At 49.5% G+C, this 17,902-nt stretch overlaps 1 protein-coding gene across 1 annotated transcript in view; it reads left to right on the top strand.

The window, feature by feature from the left end:
- Mical3 (microtubule associated monooxygenase, calponin and LIM domain containing 3) overlaps nt 1-17,902 on the top strand; it is a 178,267-nt gene that overhangs the window by 114,483 nt on the left and 45,882 nt on the right. The gene's annotated exons all lie outside the window — the stretch shown is intronic.

Raw genomic sequence — 17,902 nt, 5'->3', positions numbered from 1 at the left:
GGCCTCTGCCTGATGAGGAGGTTAGGGATCCTCTTATGGCTTCTAAGGGCCTCTTCCCTTCTCAGCCTGCTGTAAATCCCAGCAAAGGGAGCACAGTGGAGCAGCTGCCATGCTGCCTCCCACTAGAGCCAAAGCTGAGCGACGGTACTGTGTGAACGCTTGTGTGTGCACACTTCTCAATGTATATTCGTCTCTCTTTATGTGGATGGGTTTAAGTTCAGTGTGTAGATAGACACTATTTAGATACACTGTGCCCTCATGGTAAATGGTCACGGTGAGACTGTTTTCAAAGCTACCTATTGGTCTGAAAGCCATAGGAACTTTCTCTGGAAGCTTGCCCCGACTTGACTTCGGCCTAGACAGGATTTGAAGGGAGCCTGGCAGCTAGGCATGGCCTCATTGGAGGCATAGATGTAGGCCTGGGTCTCTGAGAAGATGGGTGGTACACACCTCCAAACTCAGGTGATCAGTTTTCCTAGTCAGCAAAACAACAGTCTTGCTGGTGGGGCGGGGGGACCAGAGAGTCACGGCCACCTACTGTCCCTCAAGGCAACCTGGGCTCCATGTTGGATCCACTGTAGCCATCTCAGCCGCCCATTGTCATTTAGTATTTACTGTGCCTGGCCACTTCCTGCAGGACAGTGGGGGGGACCCTCTTAGGCCCTCTGTGCCACTGAATACTGGCCAGTGAAGTAAGGCGTTCACTTTTAATCAGGGTACTGTTCCCTTGGGGTGAGGCAGGAGGGGGCAACAAACAGTGCCCAAAGCTTTGGTCCATAGAAGCCAGAGTGAGGGGGGTTAGCTGTGCCAAGGAACTCTTTGCCTGTCCACTCTGACCTTCCCTAAAGCTTTTAATTTGCCCCTGTTTTTAATCTCTGCTATTGTGAGTGCTTTTGGTGTGTTGCTTTGTGAGTTTTTTAATTTAACTGTGTAACTTTGTTTTTGCCATTACTGTGAAACCAAGGTGTTGTGCTTTAAGGCTTTTTTTGGTTTTGGTTTTGTTTGTGTTTTTTTTTTTAAACAAATGTTATATTCTTATTTAAGAGAATAAATTCCAAACACTCTTCAGGTTTCTGAGTTTTTCTTTTCTTTCTCTTTTTCCTGATTGGAGGGTGGGAAAAGGGAAGCTCAGGCAGGTATGGGACATGGGCTGTAGAAGCCACTGTCCCTCAGGGCCTTCTCTTACGCTGACAGTAGGGACAGCACAGATGGTTGTGGGGACCAGGTTATCTATCTACTGAGTCCTGCTAACAGAAGGACCTTGTGTGGGGTGTGGCACAAATGCAGAGCGTTTGCTGTAGAGAGAATAGAGAGAAGAAAAATGTCACCTCTGCTCATGTATCCCCTGTTTGGTGAGCTGGCGTGAGGCCAGGCAGATAGGAGGTAAATTTCTACGCAGAGCCCGTTTATGGAGGCGACATAGCCCCAGGTGCCATCCTCAGAAGCCCTGGAACCGGTGAGGTGCCTTCCTTTCCCATTGATGCACTTGCTAGGGTATCCCCAGGCATGGTGACTGGCGTCCTGGTAACTGTGGGATCCTTCCTCTTGGCTCCACAGCTGTATTAGTGGGAACCCAAGTTCCACTGTCTAATTCCGTTGAACTGCCCTCAAATGTGGAGAGGCCAACCTGTTCCTGCTCACACATGCTGCCGCTAGCTGAGGAGTGGTGACACGTCTGCCATGTCAGCATGCCAGCCATGGGAACACAGACCAAACAGGCAAAAGTGGGCACCTTTGTACTGAGTTCACCCCATTAGGTCCTGGCAAGTCTGGAGGTCGTTCCTTGCTGACATCTGTCCAGCCAGCAGCAGACCTCTGGGAAGTTGAGGAATTCAGGCTTCTTCTCTGTCTCACTAACGTGCCCCTCCTTCTCTGAAATAGTGTTCCTCTGCCTGTGAGAGGAGGAGAGAGAGGAGAAGGAGAGATGGCAGGTACACGGATTGACTAAGAGCCAGTGACAGTCTTGTAGGTGTATGACCTTCAACCTCTAACCCTTAGCTGCCCTTGTCATCTCAGACCTAGCCCTAAGGGGAAGAGAGCCATGGTCATTAGGGCAGTGTGCTGATTTGCCTAATAACTGATATGATTCTGTGCCAGCCCTTTTGAAGGTCCTGGGAAGTCTCCAAGAGAACCCAGGTTCTTTCTGAAAAGTCTTGAAATTTTTTGTTTTGTTTTTTAAAATGCATTCCCTGATTTTTTTTTTTTTTCTTTAAATTAAGATAACTCTGTGGCACAGAGGCTGGGCACAGGCATGGAAAGAGAACAGATTATACAAATGGCCACTCTGTTTTCATGCTGAAATGGAAGGCAGGATGGTACAAGGCAGGAACGCGCACCAGCGGCCCTCTAGAGTAGAGTAAGAATAAGAGGTAGGGCTCTCACCTCAGAGGAGGCGGAAGTTTCAGGAATGCTGGATTCCAACTCCACGCATGGCCTTACCTCACAGCTCACGTGTGGCAAGCATCTAGCAAGCGCCAACAAGTAGATTAGTCATAACGAACTAGGGGTAGGGCCACGCTGACGTTTGGACCTAGGCTACGTCACAGGACTGCCGGTTCCTCTGTCCCCACCCAGGGTGTTTACCAAATGTCAGCAGGCCCCCCTGCCTTACAGTCACTACTGTCTCCTCGTGGCAGAGTTAGTTCCAGAGGGTGTGGGCTTGATTGTGCAAAAGCACCCTCTGTACACCTGAGGAAGGGAGGTGGACCTCTAGGCGTAGGGAGCAACCTTCAATTACTTCCGGGTGTTCGCAGCCACGTGTTCACCATCTCACTTTTACTTCCTATGGGCCATCTTCTCAGCTTTGCACAAGCAGTTTGTAAACATTTTTTGCACGTGTCTGAGGTGCTTAATGGGTCTTTAAGGATGGTTGGCGAGAGATGGAGTTGCTGTCAACATTGAAGCCTTAAGTCAAGCTGACTAAACTCAGCCTTGGTAGCCTTTTTCCTCCCAAACATGTAGGCAGAGGGCTCTCCAACCATGGATGTCTACGCCCCTCTCAGTTGGTAGTAGGGGAAGCTTAGGAAATCTTAAAGGAATGCAGGGCCGCAGGTCTGACCTGCTCCACTCTGGGGCAGGCTGGGATAATCATTGTTAGGGTCTGTATAGGTGGAGTTAGGATTCCTCTTGGCCGTTTCTGGTTGCTTTGCTTTAGGTTTTTTGTTTGTTTGTTTGTTTGTTTTTTCCTCTGTACTTAATTCTTTGTAATTGTACATGAATGTGTTAAATCCCTCACGGTGACCTGTGACTAAGTGACTGTCCTCCTCTTGTGATTCTGTGAGATACCAGGATTTGCCCCTCTTTATCTCAGTTACAGCATTGGAAATGTAGCCTGACTCCTCATGTGTCCTCACCTGTGACTGTTCGTCCTTAGTAGTTGACCTTACGGTTGTCCCTGTCGTTAGAACCCTGCATCTTTGTACCAATGTCATATACCTTCCTTAGTCTCTAAGGCTGGGATCACCAGGGGCTTATTCCTTGAGAAAGGCGACCTTGGTGACAAGTGCTCCTTCATATAAAAATAATTACATTAGACCAGTGTTGGGACTCAGTGGGCCTTGTTTTTCCTCAACAAACACATGATAAATGTTTGGAGAAAATTCTAGAAAGAGGAATTCCCCTTGGCATTCAGTATCTGCTTAGGTTGGAACTTGAAAAATGAGAGTTGTGCCTGGTGCCACCTGCACACCTGTAATCCCAGGAGTCTGGGAGGCAGAGACAGGCAGATGGCTGTGAGTTCAGGCCCAGCCTGGTCTACAAACCAAGTTCAGGCCAGCCAAGGCTACCCAGAGAAGCCTTGTCTTAAACCACCGCCGCCGCCATCACCACCACCGCCACCACCACCACCCATAAAATGAGAACTGTGGTTTGGACTAACTGGAACCTTGGAGAAGGGAGCTTGTCTCTGGCCTTGGCAACCCTTGAGGAGATTATAATGGCTTCTGTGTGCTTGTTTCCTCCTTTTCTAGGACCTCCAGGGCCCAGAAAAGCATGTTAGAGAGACCACTTGTGTGGTTTCTTTCCCACTGTTCTGCCACCTGGAGACCAGGCTGGTGGGTTCTGTTTCTGATAAGAATGACTAGGCCGCCGGCTGCCTTCCTCTGTGGTGGCTTGTCTCCCTGAGGAGTTGACACTGGCAGGAACTGAGTGATGCTGTGACACACAGAGGAAGGAAGGGGGTTCCAGGCAGGCCTGGCTTGAGTCTGTCTGTGGAAACTCTGAGAAGCAGCTGGACTGGTGTGGGGTGAGGGGACTGACTAACGGGGTGCACAAGGCCAAAGCCAAAACCGTCCTATTTGCTACATTGCCAGGAGCAGTCTTTGGGTTTGAGTTCTGCACCCCCTAGCGAGGGGCTTGGCTGTATTTGCAGCCATTCCTGCAAAGGACTACCTTCACTAACACGGCAGGAAATTGGAGGTGTGCTAACCCTTGTTGTCTTCCTCCATGACTGATGCTCATTAAGTGTACCTGTCACAGAAAACAAAGCTGGGGGCTAGAGATAGAGCTGAGTGGTAGAGTAGTTGTTTAGCCTGCTCAAGGCCCTAGATCCAATCCCCAATACCATTTAAAATTAAAAAAAAAAAGAAAGAAAGAAAGAAAAGATAGAAAAGAATATGATCACTAAGCCAGGTGTGGTTGATTACATCATGAGTTCGAGACCAGCCTGGGCTACCTAGCCAACAAACAACACCATCTACATAGCAAGACCCAGTGTCAAAAAAGAAAAATTGCGGGGCAGTGGAAGTGCACACCTTTAATCCCAGCACTCAGGAAGCAGAGGCAGGAAGATCTCTGAGTTTGAGGCCAGCCTGGTCTACAGAGTGAGTTCCAGGACAGCCAGGGCTGCACAGAGAAACCCTGTCTCAAAAAGTAAATAAATAAATAAATAAATAAATAAATAAATAAAATGAAGTAGAGAAATAGGGAGTGCACATAATAGTAATGACTACAGCAGTGCCCATGGGTGACATTTGCTGGATGCCAGACCCTGTCCAGATACTTTATATACAGGCACTAAGCCCTACAGTGGTCTGTGTTAGAACCAGATACAGAAGCAAGGGCACGCAGCCCAGGAACTATGATCAGGATGCGCCTGTGTGCCCATGGTGGTGTACACAGCTTCCCTTTGCCCTGTTCCATCACCTCACACTCATGGCACATGAGAAAAGAGCACTCTCGGAGCAAGAGCTTTCCACTGAGGGGTTCTGTGAAGGTGTGGATCCCCCTTGCGCCGCCCTCCCCCCTTTTCACCCCCTATATGTCAGCAAGGATGCATGTTTTTATTGCAGGGGGGGGGGGGACGACACGGTCCCTCTTTTTTTTTGAGTAGTGATTCCCAGGGCTGGGACCATGCCTTTGGGGACTCAGGAGACAAACCAAGAGAGGGTTTAATCACTGATGTGCGTAAGAGGATCATGAAGCCGAGGGAGGGAACAATCAACTGAGTTACGCAGTGAGGGTGTGGAGTCACGGCAGATACTCAGGCCTGAGGCCATAGGATTGACAGTGACCTACCGTCTGTGCCTCCAGGAGAAGCCCGTCTTGCCCACAGGCTTACAGATCCGGATCCGTTAGCTTCACTTCTTTGGTTCTCTGCCTCTTGTGTTACTTTTCCAGTGCTGGGGGTGGAACCCAAGCCTTCACCCATGCGAGTCACATGGTAGCCATGTACTGCTGAGCCAGCGCTCCATCTTCCATTTTTAAAAAGCTCCAGGGATAATTTAAAACTGCCATTCACAGCCCTCATGAGAAACCACTCTCCCTGGCTGCGTGCACTCTCAGAGTACAGGGAAGGGGAGACGTGTGTCTGAACTGAGAGTTCGAGGCAGATCAACTGTAGCAAGAGGAAAAGAGACTTTTTATTTGTTTAGGTGCCGGGCATTGCCCTGGGGTCTCTTACTTGCTAAGGACACTCTGCCGTGGAACCACACTCCATCCTGTGGACATTCTCTAGGCTTGGGACAGTTTGGTTTCAGAGCTTTTAAAGTGACGAGCTGCTAAATGTCAGGCTGGGTGTCCGTGTCATCCTGGTGAGCGGCTTTGGTTGTGCCCCGTTGGATGAAATTTGGCCAAGCGTAGAATGGTTACAGGAAGTCTCCTGAACAAGTCCAGACATGGGCTCGCCCTCACCTTGGAAAGACGTGCCACAACAGAAAGCCTCAGAGCTCCTAGGCAAAATATACTTCGAAAATGGAAGAAAGAACAGCTGTGAGAATGCAAAGAGAAAGACGTGTTTTTCCACGTGTGTCCACAGTCCCTCCTGGGTGTGGTGGAAAGGTCTGCTATAACATGGGAATTCTTCCATTCATCAGCAGGCTTGTGGCACCCCTGAGAGAAAACAGATGAAGGGGAGCAGTTGACTAGATCCATCCCTCAGTCCCTGGAATTCCTCCTTTGGAGTTCCCCCACAAACCAGATCTAGAAAGAGGGTAGGGGTGTTTAAGTGGCACTATGGGGGATGGGCACTCGCCTTTGGAGGTGAGGTGGGGTGGGGCTGCAGGTGGTGAGAGGCGTTTGGGTCACATTCTCAGTGTGCTGCATTGAACCACCACCTGCTTTAGTCTCCAGCATCTCCGGTTGCCTCTCCCTAGACACGAGCCCAAAGGCTGTCTCTTAAGCATGGCAGGCCTCAGTTGACTGGTCCCTCCATATCCTGCCTTCCGTTACTTCGGTGATTTGGATCAGCACCATGGGGGAGGATCCCCGAGCTCAGGGCTGTTCTTGCTTCACACTCCAGTCAAGCCATACTCACACCTAAATGGCTTGGTGGACCTGTTTTCTCCGAGGTCAGAGGTCATTTGGTAGAACTTCTAAGCCAGGGTTCCTCAAGCTCAGCACTGTGGGCATTTTGGACTGGATAGTTCTTTGGGGGGGGGGTCATCTTGGACACTGCGGGATCTCTGGCTTCTCCCCATTAGAGGCCAGTAGCATCCTCTTGCCTAAGATGGAATGACCGGACAATATCTGTAGATGTTTGCCAGTTGACCCATGAGGAAGAAGTCACATTGGGAATTACCTACGAGGACGAGACATTGATGATAGTACACACTAGAAAGTCGGGAATGAGAGGAGCTAAGGCTGAGTAAGGAAGATGGATATAAAGTGTCACTGTCCACAGCAGGACCTCTGGATTTTGCTCTCCACTCCTCTGCAAACCATGAGCATATTTCCCAGTGGGCACATGCTCGCGCACAAGGAGAGGCCTCATACTGATGGTGTGCACTGAGGGTGCAGACAGCACACTCCAATTAGAAACCAGAACAGAACTCTCACTACTCTTTCCCTGAACCCCAGGGGGCTGGCTATCCCTGCACCCGCAGAATGTGTTCTTCCCGTGTGGTGACCACCGCCTCAAAGGGCTACAACTATTCAGGTAGAACAAGCAAAGGTCTGACGGTGGCGCCTTCATCTGAGCTACTTGCCACCGCCTATGGTCCACCCCATCTTCCGCCATGGCCTTCCTGCATCTTGTTGCTTGTCTATGGGGAGAGGGAAGAGAGAAGTTCTCTGCTCCTCTCACTGTCTTAAAAGTCTTTTTTTGGTAAACAACAGAGAGCCAAATCCAATCCATCCTGGTTGCTTAGAAGCGTCTCAGAATATCAAGAACGATTATCATTGGAAGGTTCCAGAAAGTGGCAGAACAGTTGGAGTGGGAAAATAGATTAGGATTGGTTCAACTGGCTAGCTGATGGGTTCCCTCTGAGGCCAAGGCACCCTGTGGGCTTAGGCAGGATTGCCTAATGGTGTACTCCTTGCCAGCAGAAAGAGACAGGTCAGTTCGGGACTCTCTAGTCTACAACAATGCCAGGGGCATTGGATGCCAGCTCTTTGGGAGATGATTGACTAAATCTGACCTTATTTTACCTTCTCCCTGCATGGATAGGGTGTGATGTCACCAGCTGGTTCCATGACACCAAGAGTTTAAACAATTCCCCCATAGGATTTACATTCAACTAGATCTATCTATGGTTGACCCGGGGAAAACCTGTTAACAGTCTCCAGTGTCCTGGCAGAGCTAGGATGAGTCACCGTTTACGGCCAATGTGGGTCTGTACTAGCTCCATACACAACTCTCGTGCCCCAGAGCCTGGGGTTATCTCACGGGCCCATTTGGCGTGGAAACCTGAGTGAGCTACAACTATAGCATCCAGCTCCTCTCCCTCCACAGTAGCAGTCACAGAGCAGGGTTCTCCACAGCCTGGCTCAGTGCACCGTTGGTCTTTTGGCCTGAGTTCCTAGAGTCTGTTGGCTTGTCTGGAACCTAGACACCAGTTCTTTCCCCGGCTGAGCTTCTACTAGGTGAAAGCAAAAGCATCATTGACAGCACATGGGTCTCAGGTGGAAGTCGTGGGTGCTGCAAAAAACGGGCTCGGCTCAAGAGTGCAGTGTATGAGATTTGTTATCTTTTTTTTTTAATATTTATTTACTTATTACTTTGTATACATTGCTCTGCCTGCATGACAGAAAAGGGCATTAGATCACATTATAGATGTTGGGAGCCACCATATGGTTTCTGGGGATTGAACTCAGGACCTATAGAGGAGCAGTCAGTGCCTTTAACTTAACTCTGAGCCATCTCTCCAGCCCCGAGAGTTGTTATCTTTAAAGGGGAAAAAGAAGGAGGTGGGGGTGGGGAGAGACATTGGAACCAATTTCAGGGATCTTTTCATTGACCTGTCAATCTCAAGATGTTATAAATTGGTTTCGTGAATCAGAACCAAGTCTTCTCTGGGAATGTCAAAAGTGTCCTGGCTTCTATGTGACTCAGCAGGGGAAGACTTGCCTAATAGGCACCACAGAAAGCAAAGCTAAGTAAAGAAGCTTGGCATCTTGGGGAAAGCCCATCGGCACAGACTTCCTTTCTCACTGTCTCCCTGGTCATGGGCCTCTGGCCTTCCACCACCTCCTCCTGTTACTGTTGGTCTAGCTTATTTCTAATGTGCAAGCTGCGCCCTGGAACTAACTCACTGTGAAAGCGATTGTACTAGCTAGTGGCTTGCCCTTCTGCAGGGCCTGGTATCTGCCATTGTTTCCTGGTGCCTGTGCACCACCGTGCGAGTGCCTTCGAAGACCGTCTTAGGTTCCTTTATCAAGATGAGGGAACTGAGCTCACAGTGTGATGAACTCGATTGTTAAACTGATACCCAAGCACTCTTTGGCTCTGTCCTAGGGTTAGCATTTGTTCCTTCATCTTGTGTGGAAACATTAGCACCTGGCTAAGTGCTGGAATACCCCTTCTCTAGCAGGGCTTGTGGTTTGGGGCGCCCCCAGTCTGTGAGTGGGAGGATAACAGATGGGAGCCCTCTGACAGAGCAGGTATGGGGCTGCTCATTGGCCCAGACAGTGGAAGCAGGAGCGGAGGGCTGGCCTTAGCCTACTGTGTTGAGCAGGCCTTTCCTCCCTGCGATTGCACAAATCTCAATGGGTCTCTCGTAACTGGTTTGGGAGATACAGACACAACAGCAGAGCCTATTGCTTGACAATTACTGGGTTCGTTTGTTTGTTTTTGTTTTTGCAGGGGGAGGGAAGGGAGTTCTTACTTGAGTTTCATGAGGGCGGGACCAGATAAGGAAGAGGAGATCTTAGGTAGGATGCACTTCTCAACAGATTTAAGAGAATACATTTATGACTCTCGATGCTTTGGCCACCTCCCACACACACACACACCCTAACTACAAACATGTGGCCCTTCTGTAGTCTGACCTAGCTAATGGACAGGGGCCGAGTTGAGATTTATCTGTGAGATCGCATGGCACAGGAAAAGCATACTCTCAAGAGAGCCTCATGATATACTAGCAGTGTGGTTGATGGAGGAAAAGTCGATGCTGTGCTTTAGAAAATGCCCCGCTGCCTTCCCCAGCTAGAATGACGCGTGCCAGGAGTTCCCGTTGGCCAGATACTATCACAACTGAAAAGACTATTCAGCATTCGTTAAGACCATAATGAGACCATGCAGACTGAGAGCCCCTCGGCCCCCTAGCAGCAGCCAGTGATGAGGAAGGAGCAGGAACTGAGGTGCACTCAAGGTATTTATTTCATGATATGTAAACCAAAAAGCAGGCAGACCAAAATACCTAAATCTGGGACATTTCTGGTCTTGGCATTCAGCCTGTTGTTGGTTTACGAGGTGACGGCTCAGTGGCTGCTGTAGACAGCATTCTTGTTGTGGTGCTGATGTGGAAGGTAGCTCAGTAAACACCTCCTTCACCTGCCTCACAAGAAACACCTCTTGCTGTATGACGTGGCAAAAGTCTTTGAGCGGACCCCTGGCTCCTGTTCGAGGGAGCTGTGTGAGGAAACTCTGTCTCTCACACAGCGATGCTTGCAGTCTCGGTGTCCTCTTAGAATCAGAGAGAACCTGTGAGAGGTAAAATGGGTGAGCTTAGCAAACAGTCCCGCCAAGTGTGGCAGATGAGCTCAGATAACAGTGGACGGCCTCTGAAGGCTGCAGGGGCCTCCAGCCCTCTCCTCCCGTGAATACAAGGCCACCTGCATGGGTGAAGCAGTCCTGAGGCACGGAGCGACCATCTTTTACTTCAAGACTTGAGGCTAAGATGCTTCCCAGTGGGATGCTGTTTGTTCCTTTATTCAGACAGCTAAGCAAGACTCCTACAAAAGAAGAAAAAGGATGAACTGCTGTCTGGGTTGATTCTTTGCTATATTGTGACCAGGCCAGCTCTGGTCACTGGAGTCTAGCTGCAGCTTGGTGCTGGTAAGTTTTGGTGTTGTTTTCATAGGGAGTCTTTTGTTTTGATATTGATTCTTCCTTTATGAGACAACCTTCCCCCCAATATATGTTGAGTGTCCCCAATGACTGAGCTCAAGGGAATCCTCCCACCCAGCTTCCAGCAACTTTTGATTAAAGGAACAGAGGATGCTACAGGTAGGTCTCAAGGAAAGGGAATACTTTATATTAACCAGACTTGAATTTGCTCTTTGGCACCAAAAAAAAAAAAGAAAGAAAGAAAGAAAAGAAAACCCACACTTGAGGGAGCATCTCTGGATGGTAAAGTAGTAGGCCAATGTATCTCAGACAGACCAATCATTTCAAAAATCATTTCAAAGCACAAAGCCTTTTTTTTTTTTTACAGATTTTCTCTGTGTAGCCTTGGCTGTCCTGGACTTGCATTGTAGAATTGTAGACCAGGCTGGCCTCCAACTCACAGTGATCCGCCTGCCTCTGCCTCTCGAGTGCTGGGATTATAGGTGTGTGCCACCACGCCCAGCCAAAAGCCATTTCCTTTTTTCTTTTTAATATTTATTATTATGTATACAATGCTCTGCCTGCATGTACACCTTCAGTCCAGAAGAGGGCATCAGATTGTGAGCCACCATGTGGTTGCTGGGAATTGAACTCAGGACCTCTGAAAGAGCAGCCAGTGCTCTTAACCGCTGAGCCATCTCTCCAGCCCCGAGAGCCACTTCTTAACACGGCTCCAGCTGACGTCCTGAGTCCCCGTTCCTTCCTAGCAGCTGTGTGTCCAGTATTCCATCAGAAAGCAGTCTCCCCGTCCTGGTGCAGAGGCCCGGTTGGCTGCCTTTGACACTGGTAACCTGGAAGCAGAGGTCCATGAAGATGGATGGAGTTTGTGGTTGGATAAATGGATTTGGGGACCCATGTTGCCTTAGGCCAGGTGGATGACCCCAAGGAAGACTTGTCTTGCTTCCCTGTGCCTTGTCTCTACCTCTCATCAAATTCATGGCTTCCCCAACAGAAAAAGTTGACGTTATCCAAACATAAAGTAGAACAGTTACCAGAGGAGATAGAGAGATCAGGTCACCAGTACCCGTGAGGCCAGAGGGATTAGCCAAGTGTTCTACAGCCAGGAGGTCACCATGGTTCACACCACATAATGGACATTATGGCACACGAAAAGGAACTAGAAGAGAGGGGTCCAAAGGCTCCCACAACACACAGAATAAGTATTTGATGAGGTAGAAATTACTCATTGTTTACCTGTATAGAAAGATTATACTCTACCCCATAAATATGTGCAGTTGTTAAATGCTGAATTATTGGTAAAGTTTTATTAGGAGGAAAAAGAATTTGGGGAAATGAGACAGAATGAGTTCTGGACCGAGAAAGAGAAAGCCTCAAGATGGCGTTTTGTGTGATACACAGTAATTTAAAACCCCAGCCAGCACTGGAGTTTTGTGAGCACTGCAGGAAGGCCAGGGAGGAGGGGGCAGGGAGAGCAGGTACCGCCCAGTCCCTGGGAACGACAGGCCAAAGCCGGTCTGCATCGCTCGCACTCTGTGAATCAAGCAGCTACAAATAAAGGATGTGGCAGCTCTTGCACATCGGCCGAGAGCAGGTTGTCCTGTTTGCAAGCTGCTTTGGGGATGATGTGTGGAGCTCCCCGTGGGCAGTGACTGTTCCAAAACAGAGCCTCGGGTCAGGCCCAGGGCCTTTTTCCTATTTAGGGTGCAGCCAGATCCTGGGAGCTCATTGCTTTTGGTATGCATGAGGCTGTAACTGGCCTCCCTGCGGCCTGAGATCAGCCTGTCCCGACTTAGAAACGAATCAGCCTTGGAACCGATTCCAGGGCCTTCGGTTCACTTTTAGCTGGGAAGTCCCTCCGCTCTTGCCACTCTGATGAAGCAAATGATGTGCAGAGCAGACGGCCATCCATCCTGACGAGGCCGGCTAGGCCTTACCTGCTCAGGCCGACGTCTGCCAGCCTTGTGTTGGAGCTTGCTTAGAAATACAGTGTCTGTGTCTTATGCTGGCACTCCCGGCCTGAGCAGTCCTACTGTCTCAGCCTCCTTAAGTGCCTGGCAAGCATCTTGAAGCATTTTAAATACCAGTGTTGAGAACTGCAGCTGCTGTTGCGGCTGCTAATTTTCATTCCTTGCCTCTGGCGGTTCCTTCTCCCAGGCGCTTGCGTGTGTTGATGGGAGAAGGTGTTCTAGTCCAGTGATGGTGTCAAGGTCACCATGAAAGGCTCCACCACTCCACTTCTTCTTTCTCTGCCTCTGTCTTCACCGCCTGTCTGTCAGGTAGCTCTTCCGTCAGGACAGAGAATGAAGGATGCTGATCTTGATTTATTTGCATTCTGCTTGCCGGGAGCATTTTCGGGTTGTAAGCTGGAAAGGTGCATCAAACGTTAAGTGTTCTGTGAGCATTGCTACACTTAGCCAAGTATACTCTGAATGTCATCTTCCCTCTGGGAAAACTGAGTCTCTGTGAGATCCTAATCCTTGGGATTCTCTGCCTAAGTAGTTCCTTGTCACTGAAAGCTAGAGTGAGCTAGAACTCTATGTGAGTGGCAACTGGGTGGGCCAGGGCTAGAGACTGCACTACACCCTCTATCTTACTGTTTATGGGTGGGTACATGGATGAATGGATGGATGGGTGGGTGGGTGGATGGATGGATGGATGGATGGGTGGGTGGGTGGATGGATGGATGGATGGGTGGGTGGGTAGGTGGGTGGGTGGGTAGATGGATGGGCTGGTTAGTTTTTGAGGCAGGGTCTCTGGGCTAGACCAGCCTGAACTCCTTATAGAGCCAAGAATGACCTTGAATGGTGTGCTCTCTCCCACCCCTGGTTCTTGTGCTCCTAGCCATTGGATGCTTGAGCCTCATAAATGCTAGGCAAGCGCTCCTCCCGCTGAGCTACATCCCAGTCCTCTACCTCCTCTCCTACCCCCTTTTATGTTTTTTTTTTTTTGAGGGGTGGGGGAGTTGTTTTCGTTTGTTTGTTTTTGAGACAGGGTCTCACTGGGTAGTCCAGGCTAGACTCACAGAGCTCTGACTGCCTCTGCCTCCCAAGTGCTGGGATTAAAGGCGTGCACCACCACCACCCAGCTTCACCTTCATTATTGTTTGATGGTTTTGTTTTTGAGACAGGGTCTTGCTATGGAGCCCAAGCTCAGCTCAGTGCTCCTCTTCAACTCGGCCCCGAGTGGTGGGGTTATAGCTGCAAGCCACAAAGTCTGGCCTCCTTTTTTTGTTGTTGTTTGTAGCCTCTCTCCTCCCAAGGGCCTCACAGGCTCTGGCCTTGGACTGCCAAGTTCTGATGCTTGATGATTCCTTCGTCTGCAGAGTTTGTAGACTCTCCAGAGAAATAACGCCAGGCAGAGGGCAGAATGCCTGCCTTTCCGCCTCCAGTTCTCTGCTTTAAGACATTTTGTCCTATCAAGAACCACAGTGGGACAGTACAGTGACACTTCAGAAGGAAGGCCACAAAGACTAGGACTCTACAAGTGCCTTCTCTTTGTGTCACAAGTCCAAGGATGGCATAGTGGTCTCCTGCATTGCTTGTTATCCTCCCAAAGTTCAAATCTTAGTCTCACTACCCACAAGCTGTGTGATGTCAGCTGGCCAGCCTTGCAGAGTATTGGAAAAGCTAGTTAACTGCATCGTCCTCAGGAATACCCAGGACACGACGCTGCTTTCTTAGGCACTGTCATGGCCCATGAACATGCACCTGTCACAGTACTTGACAGCTTAAGCCTGACATGCTGCTCACAAAACTGTGTACAAATGGGAAGGGATTTCATGTGTCCTCTTCCCCAAGGCTCTAATGGAGTCCCCAGCACAACGTAAGCGTCATCACGACCTGGACCACTTCTCCCGTGGGTTTCTGTGTGGATGTCAGCTCACTCCACCTTGGACTTTGCTAGGGTTAAGAACTGATGGATGGTAGTTGTTGGCCCTGAAGCAATAGTTCTTACTCTTGTTTTTCTCTCTCCGTCTAGAAGAAATAGTGTTGTTCTTCCATAGTAATGGAGTTCGTGGGAGGGGAGCTTATACTTGGGGAAGCGCGTGCTTCTTGTTTGTTCCTCTATTTTTCATGTCAGGGCAGTTGTCAGGCTTATACCGAGAAAGAATCTATCTATGGGTGGTCAGGGAGCCCTTGGCTTGCTCGTGGGTGTTAACGTGGGTGGCTGGTGGGTGTTGATGAAGAAGGGAAGCATGGATGAACCAGCATCTGGGAGCCTGTGCCCTCCTGAGACCTGGGCAGACAGCTTTGCTTTGGAAAATGAGGAGGATCCGCTTGCTTGGCTGCCTGCCCCTCTCTTGTAGTCTGTGTACTTAGCTCCCAGACACCCTCATCCAATGTGCCTGTAGCTTACGCTTTCAAGGCTATGAACTTAGTGTGGAAAAGATGGAGCAGGGTATTTAAAGAGATGCTGCCAAGGGTGAGAGGACTAGGACAGGTGAACCCAAGGGCGTGTGGTCAGACCCCATCAGCACACGCTTGCCTGTGCACACAAGCACAGCATTGGTTCTTGCTTTTCAGTAAAGAGTCTCTAGTCAGTTTGAAAGCTGGTGCTATAGAAGAGCTTGCAGAGGGTTGCAGCTGTGCTAAGACTGTACCCTGCACCTGCCTGTGTTCATAGACAACCTCTCAACTGAGTTGTGCATGGTGGCGCTCGCCTTTAATGCCGGCACTCGGGAGGCAGAGGCAAGCGGATCTCTGTGAGTTCAAGGCCAGCCTGGTCTACAAGGAGAGTTCCAGGACAGCTAAAGCCAGCCTGGTCTACAAGGAGAGTTCCAGGACAGCTAGGGCTGTTACACAGAGAAGCCCTGTCTTGAAAAACAGAGAGAGAGAGAGAGAGAGAGAGAGAGAGAGAACACCTCTCAAGTACCACAGCAAAGAAGTTGAAGCGGGCCAGGCTGTAGCTCAGTGTTTACCCAACATGTATGAGGCCCTGAGTTCAATCCCCAACACCTAATGAACCAGCTATGGTGACACATGCCTCTAATCCCAGCACTTGGGATGCAGGAGGATCATCCTTGGCTATAGTGAGCTTGAGGCCAGCCTGGGCTAGAGACCCTGGCTTAACAACAAAACGTTGTACAGAGCAGAAATGTCAGCCCTCAAAGCATCTCCTATACAAGTAGACAGAATACCGGAGTTGCTAAAGGATTTTTCAGGTCTGCCTGAGAAGACACCTGTCAGCTCACGTTGGGTTGGTATGGCATTGTGTGCAAAACTCCAGTGTCGCCTGTTGGTGCTTAGAGCATGACAGCAGCCAGGGACCGGCCCTAGTCAGAACCTGCCATCACTCCTGACCCTCTCTCACCTGGGCTTCACCTGTTCTTGTTAAAAACAAAACAGAAACCAACTTCATTTATTATTGCTGGGTGTATGTACAGTGGGGGGGGGGGTGCACATGTGGAGGTCGAAGGACAGCTTCAGGGACCTGCTTTTCTTCTCCCACTGCTCCATAAGTTCTAGGTTAAACTCAGGTGTAAGGATGGTGTGAAAAGTGCCTCACCTGCTCCAACCTTTTCTTTGTTACTGCGTATCGTAAAGCACAGGTTCGTGTGCATTTAGCCTCAGGCTGCCACCTCTTCCTGTATGCCTGCACTGGGCAACTGAGTTTATGTTCCAGAGCAAATGGAACGCCAGGATGCATGAGTCTTACTGGGCATCGGCTCTGTGGCTTCACCTGCATTTGCTGAACGCTGCCTTATGGGAGAAGAGGAGAGTAACTGAGATGCTGGGGTTCCAGAGTTGGTACCCCACATCCATACCAGCCCTGGGAGGCAGGCATCATCCTGTCAACATGCCACAGTATGACTTTGAGAAGAATATAGTTTTTCTAAGATCCTTCTGCCACGTTCACTGCTCTAGAAGCAGTGTGACCTGGGGAAATGGAGCCTAAAAAATGAGGCAAACTAATAGTCTTATGCAACAGCCAGCTTTATTCACAGCACCAGACAATTCATACTCTGAGGGTTAAGAAAATCACTTGAGTAAAGTACTCATGAGCTCAAAATGTATAGTCACAAGGACAAGCTTCACGTGGCAAAAGCATGTTTTTCTGTAGAAGCATATAAACAAATAACAACAGCCGGTTCTAACGAGTAATCTGAAGTGACCCCGCTCCTATCTGCTACACCTGAGAGGAGCGCGCATTCTAAGAACAATTCCTTGTTTTGAAGAAACTGGGGTCACAAGACTCTTGTTTTTCTTGGAGTCTTCTCACAAGCACTGAGAATTCTCCTCACATGACTCCGTTCTTGGACCGTGTTCCGACACTGCCAGCCATTGGCAGACCGAGAGTCTGATCTGGGTTTGTCTGAGTGTGCCTGTGAGGTGTCACGACGTAGCAGGCACACACTACAGAACAAATGAGGGGTCTCTGACCAGAACAGGGACAGTGAAGACTGACAGGAGAAACTGTAGTGCTAAGAAAGGAGACAGGTCAGCTGCTGTGGATTGAAGGGAACTAAAGAGATGCGGGTGTTCCGTATCCCACGTTTTAAGTTTTAGAAACACTGTGAGTCTATCGGGTTACTCAAAAATAATTTAAAACAAGCTATGCTGTATAAATGGTAGAATTTTTTAAAAAAGTACCTTCTGGCAACCCCTATCATTCTAACAGGCAGTGGTCGTTGACAGATGCCCATCATTCTGACTGACAGGCAGTGGTCATTGACAGATGCTCAGACCCCTGAGTGAAAGAATGACAGGGGCAGAGCACTGTTGACTTGACTCAAGAGGTGACTGTTTACAGGGAAAGTGTACTTGTGTGCAGGCATGGTGAACGGACAGTGTCTGGCCCACACTGCCAAGCCTGGCTCCATTCTCCACTGAGCGGCCAGGCAGAGGGCTCAGACCCCCACAAAATATTTACCAAACATATGGCAACAGGACACAGACAGAGCCTATGTAGCATGTCTGCAGGGCACCTTAGCAAAGGCCTCTCAGACCTCAGTCCATCTCGGGAGCCACCTGAAGTACGATGCCCTCTCTGGCAATCTCTTAGTCCCTGGTGATGAAAGACCCACCTAAAGGCCCCCTACAGACCCTTTACCCCAACCCAGTCACCGTTTCCCGTCACATGGTAACATCCCATCTTGACTTGGCTGGAAGAAGATGAGGGTGTGGGGCCTCCTGCTTAGGAGAGTGTCGCCACACTTAGCAGCATCACTTCCTGTCCTCA

The sequence above is a fragment of the Acomys russatus genome, chromosome 13 (genome assembly GCF_903995435.1).
Source record: "Acomys russatus chromosome 13, mAcoRus1.1, whole genome shotgun sequence".
NCBI classification, from domain to species: Eukaryota; Metazoa; Chordata; class Mammalia; order Rodentia; family Muridae; genus Acomys; species Acomys russatus.
The sequence above is the reverse complement of the archived record's forward strand: the minus strand, read 5'-3'. Positions and strand labels throughout refer to the sequence as shown.